General features: G+C 42.3%; 1 long non-coding RNA gene across 1 annotated transcript; it reads right to left on the reverse strand.

Annotated features, from left to right (window-relative positions):
- Nucleotides 1-19,920: 19,920 nt before the first annotated feature.
- On the reverse strand, nt 19,921-26,829 carry LOC117521026. Its single transcript, XR_004563859.1, has 3 exons — nt 26,747-26,829; nt 24,036-24,039; nt 19,921-19,931 (listed from the first exon to the last, which is right to left on the reverse strand). It is a non-coding gene; the product is annotated as an uncharacterized LOC117521026 (long non-coding RNA).
- Nucleotides 26,830-27,502: the final 673 nt, after the last annotated feature.

A 27,502-nucleotide genomic window follows, 5' to 3' on the forward strand; every position in this document is an offset into this window, starting at 1 on the left:
CCTCCTGAGGGGTCCTGAGTAAGTGGACCTGCTGTTGGGCCCTCTTCACGACTGCCGAGGTGTTGGAGCACCATTGGAGGTCTGCATCCATGTGCACACCCAGGAACTGGAAGCTGGACACCCTTTCCACATGCTTCCCATCTATGGACACTAAAAAAGGAACTGCTGTCTCAATGAGAAAACTTGATGTAGCAATTTGCATATTTTTAAGTTATATCAACTTAGTTATTTCAACTTTCAACTTAATTAATGCCACAAGATTTCTCTAGTTAAGTTGAAATAACTTAAAAAAAATCTATGCAAATTGTGACATCACTTTTTCTCATTGAGACAGTGGTTCATTATCTAGACTGTAGATGGGCTGCAGATTGGCCTTCCTCTTCCTGAAGTCCACAATGAGCTCCTTTGTCTTTGAGGTGTTGAAGACCAGGTTATTGTCTGCAAACCATTCCAACAGCCTGTGGAACCCCTCCCTGTAGACTGTCTTGTCACCTCCAGAGATGAGCCCCACTAAGGCTGGGCTTACACTGTGCAAGTTTTGGCCCTTTTTCAGCCGATTTTTCAGTCGTGCGAGAATTTTTTGGATCGCGATGAATTTCAGCTTAATTGCGTGTCCTGCATCATGCAGTCTACATGGAGTAACGAGCTACGTTTAACATCTCATGACCACCTCCCAATCGGGAATCGTATGTTCAGATGAAAATCAAACCTGTTTGATATTTTGGACAAATTTAATTTTAATTTAATTTAATTGTTATCTGGGTGGGTGCTGACACATCATAGGTATATTGCATGTAGAACTCAGGACTCATTGACAGCCTGGTGGAGAGCCGATGTTGAGGCGTAGGGCTGTAGAGAGATGGGAACCAACTCTGACTTTCTGGACCTGGTTGGAGAAAAAGTCTCTGTTCCAGCAGCAGGTGTTATCTGGGAGTCCATTGACAAGAAGCTTTTCTGTCAGTCTGTCCAGGAGTATGGTATTAAAGGCAGAGGTGAAATCAAAAGAGCAGCCTAGCATAGTGCCCCCTGTTGTTCCAGATGGGAGATTGTGGTGTGAATGGCTGCAACAGTACAGTAAATTTTGCAGAGTAAAATATACTCTGCTGGGATAACATTTGGTCCCAATCTAAATAGAGTAAAATACACTCTATTATAGAATGAAATCAGCTCTACCGTCTTGTCAAATCATTTTTTTTCTACTCCAATAAGAGTTATTCACAGTATGATGGAGCTGATTTTACATTGTGACAGAGTATATTTAACTCTATTTGGACGGGGACTAACTGTTATCCTGGTGGAGTAAAATTAACTCTGCAAAATTTACTGTGCACTTGGAGGTTGAAGGATTTATGTCATAAAGTAGGTGGAAAGCTGGAACAAATGAGGCCAGAGAAAACTGAGAAAGAACTGGGAGATTCATGATCAGGGCAGACAGCTGATTAAAGACAACAGCAGGCTGCAACCGGGTAGTGTGGGCAGCACAGCCAATTAAGTATAACCTTCATCTGGAGGTTGTTCAGTCATTCTGGGAAATGAGACAAACTGCAAGGCAAAAATCATGTACATAAACATGATATTTGGAATGAATCAACATTCTATGTCATTGATAAGGTCTAAAAGATAACAATAAATGGTTTAATTTCATGCATCATCCATTCTCAACTTTGGATCAGTCTGGAATTGCCTGTCCTTTGAAGGGAAAAAAGTACCCACCTGTGCATTCACACCCTTTAATTCAAAAATCTGACATAGACATTGGCTTTACTGTGACAGCAGTATTCAGTCACAGTGAATGGCAGGTAAATAGACATTGATTGCCGATAATTGCCACGGCACTCTATAGATTTGTGCTGGCCCCTGGAAAGGGCAGATGCTATCTTGGTCAAGCCATGGCTGAAACTAAATAGAGAGATGCCGATATCTCGCACGGTCAAATTCTAAATAAGACAGATAGATGAGTGTCTCATCTCAAGTGCTTTGTATGCAATTGTGTTGATGGAGAATCTATCCATCTTTTTCAGTCAACTCAGAAAATACACAAAATATAAATAATACCTGGTGTTGATATGGTTTTCTACCCATCTGGCATCTATGGGAGTCTAGGAAATACCTTACTATTGCAGAATTTTTAATTAGTCTTCGATGTATGTTATACAACTTACAAGTATCAGACTGTTCATCATGTACTGTATGCAGGTATATGTTATATATTAAAGAATGTGCAGAATCACCTGGTGGAGTGGGTGGTTGCAAAGAAAACCTGCACCCTCTTGGCCCTTTCTGGAATGAATGGAATAACCCTGCCCTAGAGCAAGCATACAGGCAACAGTGGTAAGGGAAAAACTCCCTCTAATGATTTGAGGAAGAAACCTCAAGCATACCAGATTGCTTGGACCATGTGTCAGGATACGTGGTCGTGTGGCACAGAAGGTGGGTGGACACAAATGAAAACTCTCAGATGAAACGTACGATGTAAAGATAAACTTTATCTCACAAACAGTCCAGGGTCCGGTACACAGAAAGGCAGTCAACGGAGGCCGGAGGGCGACCATGCAGGTGGCCACAAGCAGAACAACCATAGGGCATGCAATTGAAAACAGAGAAACCAGGTAAGTCCGGAGGCCGGCCGTGGGGTAAATAGCGAACTGCTGGGGAGATAGTGGGCACCTGGGGAACCAACCAACTGATCAGGAACCGGTAACCAGTGCAGCAGAACGGACACATCCAAGTAAACAAAGAACATATAATAATGTGAGCGTGCACAAGAAAGGAACACAAAAATCAGAGGACCCAACAAAAGAAAATTCCAACCAATAAAAACCAGACAAACCAAGAAAGCAACCACATAAATGATGAACTGACAAGGGGAACAAAAAACTCCAAACCACAATTAACTGGACCTAACAAATAAAGAAACCAACATAAGGACTTATCCCGGAGTAAGTTGTTGCACCTTGCACAGCTGTAAGACTTTGTATGAAATATAGTTTATTTATACAACAGTGTAAGTAGCAACACCTGTTATGAATTTTTATGTTTTCTTTTTTACCATCCTCTCATGAATCATGTTGCTGTCTGGTGTGTGTGTGTGCACGTGCGCATATGCGTTCAGTCTCCCCCCACCTGATTTCACTCACTGTGCGTGCTGATAGGCATGAAATAAATTAAGAAAAAAAAAAAGCTTCTGTTACATTTTGCTTCTGGAAACACAAGCCCAACGTGTGGTTTTTGAACGTACAATGTGTGCAGTCAGATCGCATCAGAGCATCGGGCCGTACAGTGTGAGAACATGAATCATGCGCTCTGAACTTTTAAACCAAAAATCGGAGGACCCAACAAAAGAAAATTCCAACCAATAAAAACCAGACAAACCAAGAAAGCAACCACATAAATGATGAACCGACAAGGGGAATAAAAAACTCCAAACCACAATTAACTGGACCTAACAAATAAAGAAACCAACATAAGGACTTATCTTGGAGGTAGACAGTTACAAACAAATCACAAAATGAACCGGGGGAATGAAAGCAGAGAATAGACAAGAGGAACAAACTGACTTAAAGGAGCAAAGAAAATGAAGAAACCAACCAAAAAAGATGCTGTCAGGGCAAAAGAACATAACCAGGCTAGTAAAAGAACCACAGGGGGAACCAAACTGTGAAAAAAATCATCTGTAGAAGGAGAACCATCCAATCACACCATACTTGGGGCCAAACAGGAATGGAAAAATCACAAAAATAAATGGGGAAAAGACCACAAGGGGAACTTAACCTGAAATAGGAGCACAACCAATGAAAAAGATGAAATGAAACACTAACAACGCCCTGGAAAACTGACAAGCAAACAGAAGAGCTAACCACGGTCAAAACCAGATAAGCAAATGAATGTAAAAGATGAATAAACCAAGAGAATGTGCTCTGGAGGGGGCACAAAATTGGTAACTTATACAAAGACCTTAAAGAGACTTCAACAAAACCATAAAGTGAGGATATAACCTTTATCATCCTTAAATCTAACTTCTGAGCAGACCAGACGGATATGGGGATCAAAATACATAAAAACAAGGCAGTGATGATTGCTGATGTATTGAATATGCTCAGTGAAAATAAAACTGGACATTGATCACAGAGACTGAACTGTCTACTCTTCAGGGAAAAAGGAAAATAACACAGTCATAATAATAGTCCAGAAATAAGAAAAGAAAAATTCACAGCCCAGATGGAGTCTGTGATCCATTCTGATGCAGACTCTGATGAGCAAGATGGCAGAGGAGACTCAGCAGGCATGTCCTTGGTCGAAGGCCCCTGTGGAACACCAAATTTCATATCACTATGGTTAGAGGTAGTGTTATTTTACAAACCACAGTGAGAACGACTGGTCAGGTATGATGTCAACCATGCAAGGGCATTCCCATTAATCTTAAAATGATTCTCCAGCCTATCAAGCAGAATATGGTGATGGTTATATTCTAAGATAGCATTGCGCCTCACGAGGTGGAATACTTCTAATTTTGAACTACACCATTTTCATTCTAGACCTCTAGCCTTATGCATGAGGTCAAGAAAGTAATCACTGAACAAAGGTGACTGTGTTTTGGGGCGGCGTGGCTTTAATATAGGTGGCGCAACCATGTCAAGTGTAGGTTTGAGCGCCGAGTTTAAACTGTCCACAAGACTGTCTGCTGATTGAGGATTTTCCAAATGTGAAGCTAAGATATCAGGCAGTCTAGCTTTGAGTTCAATTGTAGTTGAGGTGTTGACATGTTGCCGCAATGATAAATAAGGTTGTTCTTCAACGAAACACGTCAGTCAAACTGTAAACCGAATAAATGAGTGATCAGAAACCACTGATGCAAGAGGCATGATGTCAATATTTGTGACAGTAATACCACGTGCGAGAACCAAATCCAGGTTATTTCCGCTAATGTGCATCGAATCCTGAATGTATTGCTGGACTCCTTCTCATCCATAACATACATAAATGATTTGCAGAGGGTATCAGATTATCTAATCAGATTATCTTCAGTAGTTGACAAGTTAGAGATAAACTCACCAAAATGTCTATTTTTGTGACCTTGGAGTGCTTCATCCTGACATCATTGGCGCCTGTGTGAATAAGTATCCAGTGTCATGTTCCTTTGTCTGTCTACCCTTCTGCAGCATCAGCACCCTGACATGAGAGGCAATGTTGGGAGCTCTGGCCCCAGGAAATAATAACTCAGTCTCTGTCTTCTGGTCAGAAAGGTCTGTGGGTCAAACCCAATACCTTTGTTTATAATATAATTCACAGACAACTACACATGTTTATGCATTTATTTAACTCAGTCAGGGGTTAAATAGAATAGGGTGTATCACAGTGATATAGTTTGATGATAACAATGATGTTCATTGAAGTATTACCATATAATGGTGGTATAATGTGAAATAGCCACGAGGATGGCAGAATGAATTACTGCATATTCTGTACGGAATTTATTTTGCCATTTGATAACATGATCTAGTAGTGATGAAGGGGAATAGAATTAATTAAAGCCACTTATGCTAAATTCTGACAGAACCAGACAGCTTACTTGCAGCGGTGTCAGGTGCCTCTGACGTCAGATGCTGGCCTCAAGGCCATGCATTCAAAAAGCAAACAAAAGTCAGTGTCTTCCCAGAGACGTTGGCTTTTAAGTATCTTTAACTCTGCCCACGAGAATTATGAGTAGCATAGTTTTAACCATGTTTATTTGTCTCAGTGGAAAATAATTCATTCTTACAATCATAAATTCCCACTTAAAACCAACAATGTCCTGCAGCGAACAAGTCTTTATGAAAAATAAGCACACTTGAAACAATGTATGAAAACTACAAATATGGTTAACTTCATAAATATGGTTTAACTTCTACAGTACATTCAATAATAATTCAAAGATACTATGTATTAAAGACATGCATGGGATTACAAAATCAACACAAAAATGTATTTCTTTTTTCACAACAACAAACAAAGAGGGAAGTAAGAGAATAAACACTGGATTCATTTTTTCTATTCTTTTCCTCAAAAAACTTTAGTCAGAGGGAAAAGGGAGTTAGTGTCAATTCCAAACTTGTCCCCTTGGAGTTGCTCTGTTCTTCCAAGGAATGTGGAAAAGGGTAGATAAAGGTTAAAATCAAATTTGGTCATTCTGGGGTCAAGTTTAACCGGACAAGCAGTATTATGATCCATGCGTTGTGTGCAGTTCATTTTTTTTTTTTTTTTCAAAGCTGTGTGGATTCTAGTCACATAAACAGAGTTTTGGAACTCTTGGAAAGAGTCAGTTCAGGCTTCCAAGTGTTGGCTTTTGTGGGTTACATTCATAGTCATTTATGTTCCTCACATCTTGTGTTCACCACATCTTTGTGTTTTTGTACTCATCAGTTTTCATCATGTTTCAGTAGGTTTATCATGCGTTCTGTTGAGTTCCATGTTGATTTTTGTACTTTGGTTCCTGGATTTAGTTTTTCTTATGGTTCAGTTCTTTCTGTCGTGTGATTATTGAATGCCTCTTTTCATGTGTTAGTTAAATGTCAGTTTTGCCTCTGGTTGCAATTTTACACTTTTTGAGTTCCATGTTGGTTTTGGTGTCTGGTACTTGGAATTGTATGTTGGTTTTGTTAGTTCCTCTGTGTTTTGCTATCTTATGTTTTATTTCCACTTACCCCTTTGATCTCTGTTTAAGCTCATTTCTCCTTTTGGTTGGTGCTTGACCTTTGACCCCATCACACGCCTGTCCTCCATTTTGGTTCATCATTTGAGTTAGTATTTAAGTAACACCTGGTTCACTGTTCATTTGCTGGCTCTTTTGCACTGACCTTCTGCTCATGTTGTGCATGCTGTTTGTAAGTACAGTGGTCCCTCGCTATAATGTGTTTTTTTTAGTGCAATTTTGCATGCTTCTTTTTTTTTTACAGCACATTGTGTTGTCCGTCCTCATCAGGCAGGCCGGTCGCGGCACCGGTCAGCATCACCGCGATTGCTCTCACTGCCTCCGAGGCACTTACCGAGTCCAGCGGGCCGCTCACACCCCACCCCCCGTCTGCTGTGCGGAGCTGCGGCCAACTCCAGCAACAGGTCCAGAGACTACGCTCGCTGTTTTGATGCAGAGCGCTCCGGCAGCCTGCAAGGATAGACTTCTTGCTGAAAAATCCGCAGTGCTGCATGGTCTTGGTAACCGCAGCCGCAGAGCTCCGTGGCCACTGACTGAGGTTTGTATCTTTTTAATGACTTGGATTCTCTGTGGGTCCCGCATCCATACCCCACAACGGTAACACCAGAGGCAGCGAGCGAAGGGAGAGCACGCGCATTGTGTTCTGCGTGTGTCTGTTTATAATCTTCTCGCCCAGAAGAAAAAAATTGTGCCAACAACTACCCATAACTGTGTTCTCCATTCAGAAAAAGACCCCTGCACCGAGGTTTCATTCAGTGGAAAAAGACGCTACAGCGGAGCGGCGCCAGGACGAAGACGCGTGGTCAGAGGAACTGTGAAATACTGGTCAGTCACTATTAATAATTTATTATGTGTCCAACCTCGTAGGTTGATCATTAAAATTAAATTCATTAGTTCTAAAAGCCATCATAATTATTTATAGGAAAATGTTCTATTTTTATTTCTCAAACAAATGTTTAGGCCTGAAAACAGGTTTTGATCATTGGTTTCATTCTATAATACTGGACTTATTTTTCTACTAAGGTTTGAACTTTGAGAGCATTTACACAAGAGAGAAAAGTGAATGTTAAAGTCTGTTTGAGAAAAGTGTATATAGTGTGTAGTGAGGGGTTTTACAGCCTTAAAACTTCTATAATAATTGTAAAAAATAAAGCTGACTACTTCGTGGATTTCACCTATTGCGGGTTATTTTTAGAACATAACTCCCGTGATAAACGAGGGACCACTGTACATGGAATCTTGTTGGAAGTCCTTTCTGGTTTTAGTTAGTTTTGTGTTTACTCCTTGTTTGCATCACCTTATCCTGTTGTTTGCTGTTGTTTCCTGTTGTTTGGAGCTGTTTTTCCACCTCACGTGTTTGGATTGATATTTACTTTTGGAACATTAAAACCACTTGTACTTTTGCACTATGCCTTTTGTCATTTTGCTGCCTGCAAATTGGTTTCAATCTAACTTTGCTTAACCATAACAGGTCAATATACAGTTCTCACTGTCATTCTGTAAATATTTACACACACACACACACACACACACACACACACACACTCATCTTCAACCGCTTAACTCCAATCAAGGGTCGCAGGGGGCTGGAGCCTATCCCAGCAGTCATAGGGCGTGAGGCAGGGTACACCCTGGACAGAACAAACACATTCACACCCACATACACACCTACGGACAATTTAAAGATTCCAAACCACCTAACCTGCTTGTCGATGGATGTGAGAGGAAGCCGGAGTACCCAGAGAGAACCCACACAAACACGGGGAGAACACACAAACTCCACACAGAAAGGCCACAGGCGAGAATCAATCCCATGTCCTCCTTGATGTGAGGCAACAGTGCTAACCACTAAGCCACTGTGCTTCCTAAATATTTACAGTAAATTTAATAAATATCCACCGATCCTGAAGTTAACCATTGGAGGCCATAAGCATCATTACATACAAACACCATAATTTTTTGCTGCAATGTTGCAAACTACTGAACAATTCTGACAACAAAATAACCCATTTTAATTTTCTGTGGTCTTCACAAATAACTATTATGACATTATATTGTCTGTGTGTGTACATTTCCCTGTCACTCCCGGGCAGTGTCAGCTATATCAGCATAAAAATGGCATCACTGGACAAAAATTACCTTTCACTGGAAAACAACTGTGCCATGAAAAATAAAACCAGATTTTTAAAAGCCATTGCAGTGTTGTGTGTTGGGGGGTTTGGCTGGACATTTGGGTGCTGTTTTCTTTTCTTTGCTCTCCAGGTGGTATGCAAACTGTTTTTTTCTGTGGAGAAGGTGCTGGCGGAAGAGTCCTTCACCTTCATCAGAACTATTGGCTGCACCTGTGGAGGATGTTCACCTGCAGGCCTAACAACTTGCAGCACCTGTGGATGATGCTCACGTGCAGACTTAAAGACTTTCAGCTGAAGCAGATAATGAGATGGCATTCTGCATTTAAGCCATGAGTGATTTGAGCAGAATTGCCGGGAACTCGACCTTGTGACGTTCGTTTGTGAGACGCTGAGGACTGCGCCAGGGTTTGACACATCGTGCCTGTGAAGGAGCACGGGTGAGGGACACATGCTGTCAGCACACATCAGAGGTGATTATCGTCTGAATAATCGTTAATAGTAATTTGGCGTTTTGTTACGCAGTATATTTGAACATTGATGAGAATTGTGCAGTTTGCTTCTCACTGCCATGGCGTACGGATTGATGATCCTCCACCTGTTGTGAGAAGCTGCTCATTTACATAAGGCTTAAATTCAGACCTGAATGTGTTGCTGATAGTGTGTGCCTCTGAAGGATATTTGTTGTAGCTCTGTTGACTTACCTCACCTTTTCCGTCCTTCACAGAGTCAGTTTGTCATATTCACCTGGGGGGTGTTCGGCGGTGAATCTGAGTCCAGAAGTGCCGGGCTTTGATCCATTTGGGCGCTGGAGAGCGCGCCGTGCTTCACCTTGCCAAGACAGCTGACTATTTATGTTGTACACGGATTATTGCACATGAGGGGGAATAAATTTGTTTCTTGGAACCGCTTTCTGGTTATTTAGCGCTGGGCCATTGTCAGATGCTGGTTCGGTTCTCTGACCCGCGTCAGCACATAACAGTAGTTCCCGGCCAGTACAAAATGGACCCAGCGGCAGAAGCGGTTCCATTTGCAGAAAGAGTTCAAGAACACTTGGAGAAGATATGGGAGCAATTACAGCATCTCGCAAACCAAATTAAACAAACAGATGCCCGCGTTACGGAGCTCGCAGCGCAAGCCGTTCCGCTTCCTGCTGCTCCAGCTGCGGCACCATCGATATCGGTGCAGATAACTCCGTCACCCAGAGAGTTGGCTTCCGAACCAATTATTTGTCATCCGGAACCTTATGCGGGAAACGCTGAAGCCTGTGCTCCGTTTTTGATGCAATGTTCTCTGGTTTTTGCTCAGCGACCGGCTTCCTTCTCTTCTGATGGTAGCCGTGTCTCATATGTGACAAATTTGCTTCGAGGTGACGCCTTAGCTTGGGTCACTGCGTTGTGGAGCAATAACTCTCCATTGTTAGGATCCTTTAAGGATTTCTCCCGGGAGTTCCGATTGGTTTTTGACCATCCGGTGAAAACAAATACCATTGCCCAATGGTTGCTGAATCTCAGGCAGGGGAGGCGGAGTGCGGCGGATTATTCCATTGATTTCCGATTTTTTCTGCTCAGTCCGGTTGGAATGCTGCAGCTTTGAGAGGAGTGTTTGTGGATGGTTTGAACGATTTATTAAAAGACGAGCTAGCAGTCCGTGACGAACCAAAAGATTTAGATGAGCTAATATCTTTGGTTATTCGTCTAGATGATCGGATAAAGGAGCTTGGACGCGAGAGAGGGCGGACATCTGAGCAGGTCTTTCCGTCTCGGGGCTTTCCCCGACACAGATCAGGGCCGCCTCTTCTTCGCCCCACTGAGACTCCTCCGACAGGACCTCTGGCTCCTCTTGCGGATGAGCCCATGCAGCTCGGATGAGCTGAAACAGCCATATTGCCCCGGTCACATAAGCGTCAAGAAAGATAACGATGACGTATCTCCAGGTGTTTTTGGACAGGCATAATATATATATATATATATATATATATATATATATATATATATATATATATATATATATATATATATATATATATATATAAAAGGGGGCAGACCTCTGGTTATTTAGTTATTTGGTCTGTTTTTGTTTTCATGTAGGGGTTATAAAGTGTTTAGGGAATTAGAGGCTGTTCTGGTTGGGTGAATGACTGGCAGTTCAGAGCTCGGCTGGACTCAGGTATTCGTATGTCTTCATTATTTGAACTTAGGTAATTTTGTTTGTGGATTGGGTCGTTTTGTTTTGTTGTTTTTTATTTCCCTGTTTCCCTAACCCCAACCTCACGTACTCTAAGACCGTTTGTCTTTTGGGTTGTGGGGTGGTGCAGGTTGGTTACGCTGAGCGCTTCTCAGAAAACCTCTGCACCTGGGGGGGGGGGGTTGTCAGGGGCGGTTTTTTTTGGGTTTGGTTGTTACCCGGTTCCACTCCAGCCCCGGTGGGCCTTTGACCGTTCGTCATTGGCGTTACCGGGGTGTAGTGCAGCGGGAACTTACCTCAGTCGGAGTGGTGGGCCGATCTGTGCTGTTCGCCATTTTGGTAGTTCCACCCCTCCCGATGGGCTGGTGGTATGGTCGGTTTAGGGGCACCGGACGTATTTCCGGTTTTCCGCTGTGCTTAGGGGATGGGACTGGGTTAGTTTTTCCTGTTTCCTTCCCCGGCTTGGTAGTTTTGTGCCGGAGCCGAAATTGTACTGACGATCGGCTCTGGGAGTAATCTGGGGTCTTTCGGGGTGCTGGGGAGGGTAACAGGGTTTCCGGTTGTTTTCTTTGCCCCCGGGGTGGTTTAGTGGAGTCCGCCGGGGGTTGGATTTTTGTGTTTTTTTATGTTTCCTTCCAGGTTCCACCTCCAGGGTTGATGGGATGGTCCTCTGGGGGGGAATTGATTGTGGGGCCGACTAGCCAAGTGTGGCCTGGTCTGGGGTTCCTGGGTTGTGGGGAGGGTGCCTCCTGGGGTTGATGGTATGGTCCTCTGGGGGGCGCTGTTGCTCCATGTATACCTGGGGACCTCTGTGGGATTCCGGCTTTGGTTATTACTCCTGGAACTGGCGGTAAAGGTCTTCTGGGGGGTGTTGAACTCTGCACGTCATCTGGAGGGGTTGTTTGTTATTTTTCTTTGTGAAATTGTGTTTGTATTGTGTTGTCGGGTTGGGTTATTGGATTTGGGAGTTTTTCTTTTCTTCCCGGGGTTGGATGGGACGGTCCCCTGGGGAGGGTTTGGGTGGGTTTTGTATTTTTCTTGTATGTTAGGTTGTACTTGGGACTCTTTTGGGGTTTTTGTTGATGCCAGCCGGCCTTCCAGCCGCGGTGCCCTGTCCTGCTGTCTGCTGTGGACTTTGGGGGCGTTACACCGTCTGCTTCCTGTCGTGGACCCCGGAGGGAGGTGCTGTTCTCGGGCCTGGTCTGTTCGGTCGCCGGGAGGCTTCCTGTTGATGGGGGGGTACTGTTGTGTGTTGGGGGGTTTGGCTGGACATTTGGCTGCTGTTTTCTTTTCTTTGCTCTCCAGGTGGTATGCAAACTGTTTTTTTCTGTGGAGAAGGTGCTGGCAGAAGAGTCCTTCACCCTCATCAGAACTATTGGCTGCACCTGTGGAGGATGTTCACGTGCAGACTTAAAGACTTTCAGCTGAAGCAGATAATGAGATGGCCTTCTGCATTTAAGCCATGAGTGATTTGAGCAGAATTGCCGGGAACTCGACCTTGTGACGTTCGGTTGTGAGACGCTGAGGACCGCGCCAACTATTATATGACAATACTGCCATATATGAGAAAGAATGGCTTTACTGTCACCAAAAATGAAAATGCTGTAAGTGGAGGGCCACAAAGATCAAGGATAACATATTCTCATCCAACACCACAGGACATATTTCAACAGATCAAGACTTGCTCAAACTCCTTCATACAATCAAAAACTGAACATTCCAACTATCAATTTGTTGATACAAATAAATGAGTAGCTTTAGATGTGTAACATTTTCTTGAACTGCACACATGCCTGTCACCATAAAACTGAAATGTTAAATGTATAAATGTGCACACTGCTCAGTATCTCACATTTGTTGAATTTAATTTTTCAACCAAATCCACTGGACTAATTGTTTAAATTGCTGTCTTGAATACAAAGACAACACTTTAGGATGCAAAATGATCAAAAACCAAACAGAAAAAAACAACAACTATGAATGATTGTGAAGATCTTCGAATAACTACAGTATACTGTATGGACTTCTGTTCCTTTGCAAATGAACTGAGTGTCATGGAAATAGGTCTATCTTTTGCCTTGAACATGACACTTTGTAAACTGTCTGCAGTTCTTTCTGTATGGAAGACCATTTCTGCCTGTGAAAAGAAAAAAAAAATGCGCCCGTGGTATTCAGGGGACGTTCTGACCCTCGTAATTTTTGACTTTTTTTTTTTTCTTTTTCATAATTTGTACATTTTCTCATCAATTGGACTTTTTATAAACTCAAATCTGGCTCTGGGGAGGGAGGGGGAGCTTTTCTCTTTGGCAGAAATGGTCTGCTGTGTTTCTGCTCATTTAACAGAAAATAGCATTTGCAAATGCTACAAAAAAAAAGACAGCAAAATATTCATTTATTCTATTCTATTCATTTATATTTATATAGCAATCACAACAAAGTCTCAAGGCGCTTTACACGAGTAAGGTCTAACCTTACCAACCCCCAGAGCAAGCACACAGGCAACTGTGGTGAGGAAAAACTCCCTCTGAGGAAGAAACCTCAAGCAGACCAGGCTCAGGGGGGTGACCCTTTGCTTGGGCCATGCTACTGACACAAATATATATATATATACAATTGAACCTGAAATGGAGAACAGAAAAACAGAATCAGGCATTCAAAAGACCTGACTTGAATACCAGACAATTTTAACATGAGTCGGGAGCTAGATGATTCATCCGAGCACAATCTCACATGGTTTTCCGCAGGAGTCTGTTTCTTAAACCATGCACAAGTGAGGAACACTGTCCTCCTCCGATGTTCATCAGGACCTTCTGAATGACTTCAAATGTGTACCTTAGTTCCTTTGGATAGTTTATGTTTAGAGAAAAAAGCAGACCCATCAGCAAGGCAATGGCACATGGGATGTCCTTCAGTTCAGACAGGATCACTGCTTCCTCAAGGACCACGGCAGTGTCAATGATTTCTTCTCTGTCCTTCACCATCACAGCACCAACTTTCATCCCCTTTGTGAATGTGTCCTCTTCATCTGTGGCCTACACAAGATTTCAAACAAAGCAAAAATATCTTACCATCTTTAAATGTTCTATCATATATGTTGGCATCTAAGACAGGATTACCATTTCAGACACATCGATACCAATCAATAGCTGACTAAAGGGCCACAAAACAAAAAGTTCAATTTTGTGATTTTTGTGTCAAATGTGAATCAGTTTTATCTAAGCTGAACAGATCTTTTCAACCATTTTTGTGAAGGAATGGTGTGCATATTTTTGTCTAGTACCTACAGAAAGCACATTACATACATTTTTTTTTTTTTTTTTTATAGGCATCACTATGCAGGCCCTACAAGTCATCGTGATCATACTCATCACGTGATGGGTAGGGATGTGAGCATATATGGCTTCTGCTATCTTGTCCAAGATGTCCGGTTTCATGTCTTTTGAAATGTCAAGAAGGCTCCCATCTCTATTGAAGGCTTCATTCCCTTGCCTCAGTCTCAACATCAAAAGAAAAAGCAGGAATGACAAATGGTTGAGGCAGCTGACGAGTTTGGGTACCGTGGGGGCTATCCTCGAGGGAAGATGACAGGCTTGCCGTGTCAAGAGTTGAGTCTGTGTGGTATTCAGAAGACTTGGTGTTACTTTATGTTTTACCTCAGAAGAAACATGCGGTCGACGATGCCCTCCAACTTGCATCCAAAATGGAGGAAGGGAGGAAAGGAGCACATGTTCACCCACCCGCAGCTGCTTTCCCACAATGCATTTCAAGAAAAGCATGATGATGCAGGCGTTTTTATCCCCAAAGTCAGCTTGACTTACATTTCTAATTCAGTTGGGCCTGGATTTTCAAATTAGCATTTATTTTGTAGTTGAGATGTTTTTAACTAATAATTTCATGTTATTATAACAACCTCAGTAATCGTGTCTTAATGAAATAGAATAATATGTTAAGATAACAAACAGACAAAATCACAATTTACAGTGTAGGTCAGTGGTAAAGTTTCTGACTTGTATTCACAGCTGTTGGTGTGGGTTTGATTCCTGTGGGTGGCATGCAGTTTTTATTTATTCATTTATATTTTCATAGCAGTTGCTGTGTTCCCATGTACACAAAACCATTGCAGCATGTATTTTTTTATTTTATTTATTTTTTCGTCACAGCAGCTGCAGGATGTGGTTAAACATCCTGCAGCTGGTGGCACTGTGTTCCCGTGTGCATGAACCGTCAAACCAGCATTCAATCAATTTCAATCAATTTTATTTATATAGCGCCAAATCACAACAAACAGTTGCCCCAAGGCGCTTTATATTGTAAGGCAAGGCCATACAATAATTACGTAAAAACCCCAATGGTCAAAACGACCCCCTGTGAGCAAGCACTTGGCGACAGTGGGAAGGAAAAACTCCCTTTTAACAGGAAGAAACCTCCAGCAGAACCAGGCTCAGGGAGGGGCGGTCTTCTGCTGGGACTGGTTGGGGCTGAGGAAGAGAACCAGGAAAAAGACATGCTGTGGAGGAGAGCAGAGATCAATCACTAATGATTAAATGCAGAGTGGTGCATACAGAGCAAAAAGAGAAAGAAACACTCAGTGCATCATGGGAACCCCCCAGCAGTCTAAGTCTATAGCAGCATAACTAAGGGATGGTTCAGGGTCACCTGATCCAGCCCTAACTATAAGCTTTAGCAAAAAGGAAAGTTTTAAGCCTAATCTTAAAAGTAGAGAGGGTGTCTGTCTCCCTGATCTGAATTGGGAGCTGGTTCCACAGGAGAGGAGCCTGAAAGCTGAAGGCTCTCCCTCCCATTCTACTCTTACAAACCCTAGGAACTACAAGTAAGCCTACAGTCTGAGAGTGAAGATTGGGGGGTGATCTATTGGGGTGATATGGTACTATGAGGTCCCTAAGATAAGATTGGACCTGATTATTCAAAACCTTCTAAGTAAGAAGAAGAATTTTAAATTCTATTCTAGAATTAACAGGAAGCCAATGAAGAGAGGCCAATATGGGTGAGATATGCTCTCTCCTTCTAGTCCCCGTTAGTACTCTAGCTGCAGCATTTTGAATTAACTGAAGGCTTTTCAGGGAACTTTTAGGACAACCTGATAATAATGAATTACAATAGTCCAGCCTAGAGGAAATAAATGCATGAATTAGTTTTTCAGCATCACTCTGAGACAAGACCTTTCTAATTTTAGAGATATTGCGTAAATGCAAAAAAAGCAGTCCTACATATTTGTTTAATATGCGCTTTGAATGACATATCCTGATTAAAAATGACTCCAAGCTTTCTCACAGTATTACTAGAGGTCAGGGTAATGCCATCCAGAGTAAGGATCTGGTTAGACACCATGTTTCTAAGATTTGTGGGGCCAAGTACAATAACTTCAGTTTTATCTGAGTTTAAAAGCAGGAAATTAGAGGTCATCCATGTCTTTATGTCTGTAAGACAATCCTGCAGTTTAGCTAATTGGTGTGTGTCCTCTGGCTTCATGGATAGATAAAGCTGGGTATCATCTGCGTAACAATGAAAATTTAAGCAATGCCGTCTAATAATACTGCCTAAGGGAAGCATGTATAAAGTGAATAAAATTGGTCCTAGCACAGAACCTTGTGGAACTCCAGAATTAACCTTAGTCTGTGAAGAAGATTCCCCATTTACATGAACAAATTGTAATCTATTAGATAAATATGATTCAAACCACCACAGCGCAGTGCCTTTAATACCTATGGCATGCTCTAATCTCTGTAATAAAATTTTATGGTCAACAGTATCAAAAGCAGCACTGAGGTCTAACAGAACAAGCACAGAGATGAGTCCACTGTCTGAGGCCATAAGAAGATCATTTGTAACCTTCACTAATGCTGTTTCTGTACTATGATGAATTCTAAAACCTGACTGAAACTCTTCAAATAGACCATTCCTCTGCAGATGATCAGTTAGCTGTTTTACAACTACCCTTTCAAGAATTTTTGAGAGAAAAGGAAGGTTGGAGATTGGCCTATAATTAGCTAAGATAGCTGGGTCAAGTGATGGCTTTTTAAGTAATGGTTTAATTACTGCCACCTTAAAAGCCTGTGGTACATAGCCAACTAATAAAGATAGATTGATCATATTTAAGATCGAAGCATTAAATAATGGTAGGGCTTCCTTGAGCAGCCTGGTAGGAATGGGGTCTAATAGACATGTTGATGGTTTGGATGAAGTAACTAATGAAAATAACTCAGACAGAACAATCTGAGAGAAAGAGTCTAACCAAACACCGGCATCACTGAAAGCAGCCAAAGATAACGATACGTCTTTGGGATGGTTATGAGTAATTTTTTTCTCTAATAGTTAAAATTTTATTAGCAAAGAAAGTCATGAAGTCATTACTAGTTAAAGGTAAAGGAATACTCGGCTCAATAGAGCTCAGACTCTTTGTCAGCCTGGCTACAGTGCTGAAAAGAAACCTGGGGTTGTTCTTATTTTCTTCAATTAGTGATGAGTAGTAAGATGTCCTAGCTTTACGGAGGGCTTTTTTTATAGAGCAACAGACTCTTTTTCCAGGCTAAGTGAAGATCTTCTAAATTAGTGAGACGCCATTTCCTCTCCAACTTACGGGTTATCTGCTTTAAGCTGCGAGTTTGTGAGTTATACCATGGAGTCAGGCACTTCTGATTTAAAGCTCTCTTTTTCAGAGGAGCTACAGCATCCAAAGTTGTCTTCAATGAGGATGTAAAACTATTGACGAGATACTCTATCTCACTTACAGAGTTTAGGTAGCTACTCTGCACTGTGTTGGTATATGGCATTAGAGAACATAAAGAAGGAATCATATCCTTAAACCTAGTTACAGCGCTTTCTGAAAGACTTCTAGTGTAATGAAACTTATTCCCCACTGCTGGGTAGTCCATCAGAGTAAATGTAAATGTTATTAAGAAATGATCAGACAGAAGGGAGTTTTCAGGGAATACTGTTAAGTCTTAATTTCCATACCATAAGTCAGAACAAGATCTAAGATATGATTAAAGTGGTGGGTGGACTCATTTACATTTTGAGCAAAGCCAATTGAGTCTAATAATAGATTAAATGCAGTGTTGAGGCTGTCATTCTTAGCATCTGTGTGGATGTTAAAATCGCCCACTATAATTATCTTATCTGAGCTAAGCACTAAGTCAGACAAAAGTTCTGAAAATTCACAGAGAAACTCACAGTAACGACCAGGTGGACGATAGATAACAACAAATAAAACTGTTTTTTGGGACTTCCAATTTGGATGGACAAGACTAAGAGTCAAGCTTTCAAATGAATTAAAGCTCTGTCTGGGTTTTTGATTAATTAATAAGCTGGAGTGGAAGATTGCTGCTAATCCTCCTCCTCGGCCCGTGCTATGAGCGTTCTGGCAGTTACTGTGACTCGGGGGTGTTGACTCATTTAAACTAACATATTCATCCTGCTGTAACCAGGTTTCTGTAAGGCAGAATAAATCAATATGTTGATCAATTATTATATCATTTACTAACAGGGACTTAGAAGAGAGAGACCTAATGTTTAATAGACCACATTTAACTGTTTTAGTCTGTGGTGCAGTTGAAGGTGCTATATTATTTTTTCTTTTTGAATTTTTATGCTTAAATAGATTTTTGCTGGTTATTGGTGGTCTGGGAGCAGGAACCGTCTCTATGGGGATGGGGTAATGAGGGGATGGCAGGGGGAGAGAAGCTGCAGAGAGGTGTGTAAGATTACAACTCTGCTTCCTGGTCCCAACCCTGGATAGTCACGGTTTGGAGGATTTAAGAAAATTGGCCAGATTTCTAGAAATGAGAGCTGCTCCATCCAAAGTGGGATGGATGCCATCTCTCCTAACAAGACCAGGTTTTCCCCAGAAGCTTTGCCAATTATCTATGAAGCCCACCTCATTTTTTGGACACCACTCAGACAGCCAGCAATTCAAGTAGAACATGCGGCTAAACATGTCACTCCCGGTCCGATTGGGGAGGGGCCCAGAGAAAACTCCATTGTGCACACCTGCCCAATGGAGACTTACCTGTCTGAAATACACATACAGAACATCTGTAATCATAAATTGTATCACATCTCATCTACTTTGAATGAACATAAGTCTGAACAAAAAACAGGCTGTTCGGTTTACATGCAAAAGTGTATTTAGAAAACACAAAAATGTCAATGTTCTGTTTTTTTCAGGTGCTCATGTGAACACAGTCAGCCGATGCCACTCGTGATCGAGTCTCCTTCTCATATCAGGGTCAGCTTTGCAGGCAAGTTGTCTATGTTATCTCAATAACACCCTAACTTTCAAACAGCATTTTGTAATGTATATAAGCTATTTTTTTTTACTAATTTTGTTTTAACTTCTGTTTTAGGACTTTGGTGGCAACCCTTCATTTTAATGAAAATGCAGGGAGACAACAAAAGCAGACAAAGCAAGAGAGACCACGGTTCAGAATATACTTTCCTTAGTGGAAAAGAGGAGGATTGAGAAAGTTAGCCACAGATCCAACATGTGATATGTGGAAAATGAAAAAAAAAAAAACAGATTGTTATTTGTATATTTTTATATAGCATGATAAAGTGAATAAAAATACAATTTCACATAAGTTTCACATTGTTTCATTCAAATGAGAAGTGTTTTACAATTTGTTAAAAAAACATTTTACAGTATTCAGTCTATATGAGCGACACAGCAAAAGAGGTTCTTCAGATCTGCAAAACACCAAACCGACCAGAAATCCCCACCAATGATCCTCCTCTACTGAGCAGCCAATGTGAACGGACAAAGCTGAGGATGATGCTGCCAAGTGGACCAGGTACCACCGATGAGCCCGATTCCTCACTCCAGAGGAGGAAACTGGAAGCCAGTGTAGTCGGACGATGGTGATGGAAAAGTACTCCTTATTTTCAATACAACACAAGCTGGTAGTGGCAACCTTCTGTGCCTTCCCAAGTGTCCCCAGCACAACCGCACAAATTGCCGTTATGTGATATGATGATACTTTCTGCAAAAAAAAAAAAGAAACAAAAAAAGCATGGATTAATGTTCAAAACAACAGTTCATTCTTTTTATATTTGAATATTTTTTTTACTTTTTTCTATAAACCATGTAAATGAAACTTTCTGTTTCATGTGCTTACTCGTACTGTGGAGCATCATGTAGGCATAGTGTGCCACTCTGAGGATATCTGCATCTAAACACAATTGAGAAACTCGCCAGCTGTGTGACACATTGAGGATTTTCGCCACCACGTTGCATCTCCATCAGGACTGCAGAAATTTCCCTGCAACAGCGAGACTCAATCACGAGTGGCATCGGCTGAATGTGTTCACATGAGCACCTGAAAAAAAAAACAGAACATTGACATTTTTGTGTTTTCCAAATATACATATGCATGTAAACTGAACAGCCTGTTTTTTGTTCAGACTTATGTTTATTCAAAGTATGTGTGTATTTTAGACAGGTAAGTCTCCATTTAGCATAAACATTTTTCTACAATATTATGCCTGATAAAATTTGACAACAGATATAGAAGTAAAATTTTCTTTGATTTAGAAATCTTTTCCCCCCATCCCATGTGGGTCTACAGCTTTTCAGATAAAGATTTGCAATCATTTGCTTTGAATAAAAAGTGAAGAATTAGCAATCACAAGAAACTGACTTATAAATGATTAAATATATACAGAATGTACAGAAACTTTATTTTCAGTGATTTTAGAACAAAAAATCCTGAATTTAAGCACGCTGTGCTGCTGAAATAATTTTTTCATACACAAACACACCGTGCCAGGAATAAATGATCATTTATAAGAAAAGGTGGTGAGTGAACAAACCATTCTGTGTCGTCCTCCTCAGCGCTGCTGCTGTCAGCTGACAGCTGCGCTTCATCCTCTTTCTGTCGCGTTCGGCTGGAACATACACAGTTTGGAGCCCCTCATTATTTACACCGTTAATATCTTCATCAGAAACTTCCTCATCTTCATCAAAAACAATCGATATGTCACTTAAATCTTCGCTATAGTCGCTCACTATGCCTTTGCTGTCCGTATCTGCCGTATTGGTAAACAGAGCCACGCTGTGACACATTTACTCAAATGATGTCACATCCGTCGCAGTGAAAAAGTAGGTCAACTCAGAGGTGGAAAATTCAAATTGTCAGATGAGTAACGAAATGTCTAAATCCTTGTTCAGTGTAATTTTATGGGAAAAAAAACAAAGACACATTTTTTATTCTTCAAGAATATGTAAAAACGGCATGGCGTGGCAGGGACCCTTTAAACTCAACAATATAAACACAACAACAGACACATTTGTGTAGACAGAGTCAGTGTACACAAATGATTATCAGTGCTCAGTACTGACTATAATTGTCTCTCATCTTGTGGTTTGGCAATTGGTGGGATTTCTGTCAAATAAAATTGATAACTGAACATATCAATTGAGGTCATTTTTTTTTCTTGAAAATAAACATAGAAATCAATGTTTCTGTGTAGGCTCTCAGTTGTCCAGGTGGTTTCCATAGTAGAGAAGCTTGAATCTTCGACTGGACTGGGTTGCTTGACGTGAGGACATTTCGCTTCAAATCACAGAAGCTTCCTCAGCTAAAATTCTTGCTCTGGTAGTCTGACTTCTGTCTTGACTCTTGTAGAGAAGAATAAACCAGAAGCCAACAAAAGCTGGAGTTTTTATCCTAACCAGACCCCACCTACCGAGAGGCTGACTGCTATAGGCCAGTGACTAAACAATAGCTCTAATTAGCACCTATTGTGCTCTAGTTAGCACTCTCCTAATGACAGGACGGAAGCCTCCCTTGTCGACTCTCTCCTGATGACGTGAATGACTCATTACCATGAACAAAAGACTGAAACTGCTTTGACCTGAGTACCACATTGTAAACAGGGGACAAAGCATGTCTGAGACCCGCTCCACGGTTAAGGCTGGGTTTCAACTGTTTTACAAAGAATGCTTCCTTGACACCTCTCTTAAACCATTTCTTTTCTCTGGCTAAGATTTTAACTTCCTTGTCCTCAAACGTGTGGTTAGTGTCTTTCAGGTGGAGATGAACTGCAGATTGAGGTCCACTGGTGACCTCTCTGCGGTGCTGGTATAGCCTCTTGTGTAAAAGTTGCTTCGTCTCACCTATGTAGTGTTCATTACAGTTTTCCTGACATCTGATATGATACACTACATTGCTCTGTTTGTAACTAGGGATCCTGTCCTTAGGGTGAACTAATTTCCATCTCAAGGTGTTGACTGATTTAAAGTAAACTGGGATTTTGTGCTGTCTGAAGATCCTCTGTAGTTTTTCCCCTACTCCTGCTAAACAAGGGAGAGACACTCCTCTTCTTCTTGTCTCCATCTCCTGTCTATCTGTTCTCTTTGTTTTCTGGGACTTCTGCACTTTGTCCAGGGACCAACGTGGGTACCCACATACTGTGAGGGCTTTCCGTACAAGTTGTTGCTCTTTAGCCCTTCCCTCTGCAGTTGTGGGCACCTGTAGAGCTCTGTGTTGAAGAGTCCTGATCACCCCGAGCTTGTGTTCAAGGGGGTGGTTTGAGCCAAAGAGCAGATATTGGTCAGTGTGAGTGGGTTTTCTGTAAACCTCTGTCTGGAGCTGCCTGTTCTCTCCAATCGTAACATCACAGTCCAAGAAGGCTAAATGGTTGTTTCTGGCATCCTCACGTGTGAACTTGATATTGGAGTCCACCGAATTGATGTGTTCTGTAAAGTCGTCGACCTCCTGTTGCTTGATTTTAACCCATGTGTCATCGACATATCTGAACCAGTGAAGCGAAACGTCCTCACGTCAAGCAACCCAGTCCAGTCGAAGATTCAAGCTTCTCTACTATACAAATCAACATGTTGAAGACATAATCAGATCAACAGAAGCAGGAATCTGAAGGGAGATTTGCTGGTTATGCAATTGCAAATTGTAATTTTGCAAGTGTGTCTCAGAAGAGCTGAACTGAATGATGGAGACAGAGAGAGAGAGAGAGCAACCGAGCTTGATTTTGCTGTTTGGTCACCATGTGAGAAAACGAGGTAGGAAAGGGCAAAAGAAAGATACTTTGATGGGGGCCGACAAGAAAACCGAAGACAGTGTGGTAGATAGAAATATAAAGTGACAGAAGAGGAGATAAAAAAAGAGGAAAGTCAAGGACAGAAAAATGAGTTTCTGATAACAGCAGTGAGTTAGAAAGTTAAGAGTATAGTGCAAGAAAGACAGAAATGCAGGAGGGCAGCATGTTTGAAAAAAAGATGAGGAGAAAAAAGAAAGTACAATGACATAATATGTCCTTGAGAGGAGTTTAGACCATTTATGACAATTTAGACCAGATATGACTGAATAACAGCCACCACAACCAGTCACTCCAAAACAATGTGAACTGCAGAAATGGTATTCATGGTGTTTTTGCACATTAATAATGTTCCATTTGTTGGAATGTTTGGGCAGTTCACTGCAGAAGGATCAGCTCAGGAATAATGTGGACTGCGAAAACCACATTTCATTTTCACTCATGATGAATTTATTCCAATCACTGATTGCTAGAATTTTACTTACATACTGTATGAGTGCAACAACATGATCAGTCTGTTTTCCTGTCTAAAGTTATACGCACACACAGAAGGTATGCTAACTTTTAAAACTCATCTTGCACAGACTGTAAATGAGATGCATGCGGGTGTGAATATGTTTGTTTGTCTATATGGGGCTCTGCGACAGACTGGCATCCTGTCCACTGTGTAACCCACCTCCTGTGCGATGACTGCTGGGATAGGCTCCAGCTGACCCTTAATAAATTTCAAAGTTGCTGTGTCAGAGGTGTCAGACTCATTTTTTGTCATTTTATTGCAGACTGTAACATATTATGCTTAATATGTGTACCAGTCAGAGATGTTCACAAGTCCTTTTTGATGGGTGCAGGGGTGTAGGGCAGTAGAGTGCAGCTGTTGCTGCAGCTTGGGACTCCGGCGAGGGCGGTCGCATCTCCTCCTCTCTCCTCTGTCTCTGCTCCATCCTTCAAGTGCCCTACTTCACCAGACTGTGAATTCTTCAAACTATATTGGATTAATCATGGAATTGATCAGCTGGTCTCTGAACGTTATTGACACCATTTTTTTTCAACAAGGAAATCAGGGCCGGGGGACCCTGTATTTATATTTGGTTTTATTGTAGGAGGTCTGGTACTTATTATGTGCTGCCCTGACCTACCAGAGAATTGGCAAGACGGCTGCCACCAGAACCACGACCCCTCACCTGTCTGTCATGATTAATGAGTTGGGCAAGGCGATATATTCTCAAACTGTGTTAACCCTTGACTCAGACGCAAATTGGATAACATCTCGGAGCAAATGTACGCCTTACAAAGGAAGATGTTGGAAACCAGGGAATACTCATAAATTGGATCTGGTTGCTCATGTGAGCTGCAAAGGTGTTTTCACTGCTCAACCATAAACATGGCAGGCTTATCGGGCTCTGAAGGACAAAATGCCCCATTGTTTTCCTCCAGAAGAATTTCTACGGCCTTGGTGAACCATTCAGCTGCCTTCTTTCCTATCTTCTGCAACTCCAGTACACACGGACAGAAACTGACATAAACTTAACTCATTTGCCACTCACACATGGACAGAGACTGATATGCATGTTCTTTTGTGTTCTTTTATTCCCCTTTGTGTTCCTGTCCCCATCCCCCACCCCATCCTGGCCCCTGCTCACGCCACTCCCTTCCCCCTCTGGGGTGCAGTGCAGCTTTAGCTGCTGTAGCCCCCCCAGCATGTTGATGCCCCCCCTCACATTCCCTCAATTTGGATAACGGACTGTTTCAAAGTTTAGTGCACATAAACAATGCCAAATGTACATTTGTTGTCTTTAATTCTGATGCGTGCCATTATTACGGTAAACAAGTAATAACTGTGGATTAATTGCTGTATCTTGTCTGTGGTAATTAGATAGATGTAATCTCATTGTTGTTGCACTCGTGTAATGACAATGACAATAAATCTCATCTAGCTATCGATCTATCTAGGTATGGGTGAGCGCCACCTGCTGCACCTCGTGCTGGTATCTCTGCAACAGACAGCTGACCTCACCCTGGAACCACAGCCATAGGGGAGGTTGGAATATGTGGGTCAACACCTTCAGGTACTCAGCAAAGGTGTCTTTCTCACGCTGAAGCGTCTGGCAGTTTTTGGAGCAGCTGTCGTTGGAGCTCCACTTGGGGGGAGGGTGGTCCGCAACATCGGAGTATGTATCCGAGGGGAGTGCTCCCTGCAGTGCCAGACAGGTCTGCCCTGGTCTGAAGCTTGGCCTTCATCTGCAGGGAGCACATTCAGATGTGGCGCGAGCATATGTCAACAGATGTTGCTATATCATCATCAACGTATACATAAGGCAGTAATGTATCAACGCAGGGAACTACACACAACATGACCACATTACATTAATGTAATAACATACTTACACTGACAGTGACCCTCTTTTTGGCCTTGACGTGGAACTTGAAGTGGTGCAGGAACCAGCGGTCCCTCGTGGCCAGCACCATGGATCCTGCACCTGATGGGGCCTGGTTCAGTTTCTCAAACCTCATCCCCATGTTCGCATAACATTTGTTGAGGTGGTCGGCACCTTTTCCCATCTCCCAGGCCCAGTCATCCCACAGTGCATCCTTCAGAGCCTTAATGATGTTGTGTGGGTGTTTCTTATTCAGGAGGCACTCCTGCTCTGGAGCCTGGAGCTAGTCTACCATTTTTTGCTCCTCCTCCTCAGTGAACTCAGCTGTGACCTTCTCATGTCTCTGCTTCTGCAGCCACTTGGCTGCATCACCAGGAGGGTGCTCATTGTCGGTGTCACTGGGGTGATTTTGTGCTGGCTCCAGGACCTGTGCAGGGGGATCCAGGTAGGGATTGGTGTTGAAGCAGCTTCTGCTGTGGTGGTCCCTGTTGTGGCTCTGCTGGGCTTTCCTGGGTTGTGGCGCGTTAGCCACGTCCCTGGCCGCAGACTTTGGTGACAATTTCAATTCAAAGTTGCCTCAAGGTGCTTCACACAAGTAAGGTCTTTCCTTACCAACCCCCAGAGTAGCACACAGACAACAGTGGTAAGGAAAAACTCCCTCCGATGATTTGAGGGAGAAACCTCAAGCAGTCAAGACTCAAAGGGGCAACCCTCTGCTTGGGCCATGCTAAATGGTAAATTGAGCATCTGCATCAGACGCTCAAAGTGCTTTACAAATAAAGCCTCACATTCACCCCAATGTGAGGGTGCTGCCATACAAGATGCTCACTACACACCGGGAGCAATAGGGGATTAAAGACCTTGGCCAAGGGCCCTTAGTGATTTTCCAGTCAAGCTTGGATTTGAACCGAGGATCTTCTGGTCTCAAGCCCAATGCCTTAACCACTAGACCATTTTTTTTGTGCTCCCGTTACGAAATGATTCAAATTTTCTTGACAGTTTTTTTTAACTCACTCTTACTAACCCTATTCCTACCCCCAACCCAAACCTTAATCATAACCTATTCCTACTCCTTCCCCCAACCCTAACTATAACCACCCCGACCCCTCCACTTCACTTTTAATTTCATGCAGCCATCACAGAATGAATTAGAATGAATTTGTGCTGCCGTGATGAAACTGAGGCGCTTTTCATCACAATATCACAAAATCAATAGATGAATGTATATTTCGTGCTGCCGAATCACTTGCCGTGAGACTGGGTTGGTTATGAAGACGTGAATCTCTTAGAACTGTGACAAGAAAAGGGGGGGGGGGTCGTTTTCATTTATATGAAAGGCTAAACATTTATATGAATGACTGTTTATCCACACCATGCTGGCACACGCCTGCTTTCATCAACAACCCCACCAATCTCCTCCTGTAGGAACTCCATGCAAGCGGGAGCTGCTGTCTCACTTTCACTGTCATCCGACTTGTTGGCCCACACCACCGGCTGAGAGGGACCCGCCGCGGGTGTCCCTGCCAGGTCGGCCCCTGCAGCAAACATATCTAAAATTGTTCTGCTCTTACCAGCGTCTTTGTCCAAAGCTTTTTTTTTGCCTCAGTTTTTCTGCACTACCATTACGTTTCTTCTCCATTTTGTGACTTGCGTGACATGCGTGGGTGGGCCTCTGTAGCCTATTAGAGCCACAAGATATTTTTTTGACAGAAAAGCCAGTGGGCCTGTGCTGTGTCTGAGGGCTGCTGCTGAGCTGTGTGGGCGGTGCATGTCTCTCCCTGGGCCAGAAGAGTTACCAATGAAAACTAAATAAATAAATAAAAAGGGCTGCCATCAGCCCAGCGGCCATCTGGGAATAATTATGGTACTCTTAATGGCCAATCCACTTCTGGTTGTAATTTGGTTTGATTTTCCCATAGGATCATAGGTTTGAGAGATAGTTAACCATAGGTTTGTGTATTCGTTGACCTCAGAAATGACTGACAGAGAGGTCTGCATTAAGGGCTGACCTCTTTGATTTTAAATGCTTGCAATTTCAATGTATTTTATGTGCT

This window comes from Thalassophryne amazonica, chromosome 11 (assembly GCF_902500255.1).
Source record: "Thalassophryne amazonica chromosome 11, fThaAma1.1, whole genome shotgun sequence".
Taxonomy (NCBI): domain Eukaryota; kingdom Metazoa; phylum Chordata; class Actinopteri; order Batrachoidiformes; family Batrachoididae; genus Thalassophryne; species Thalassophryne amazonica.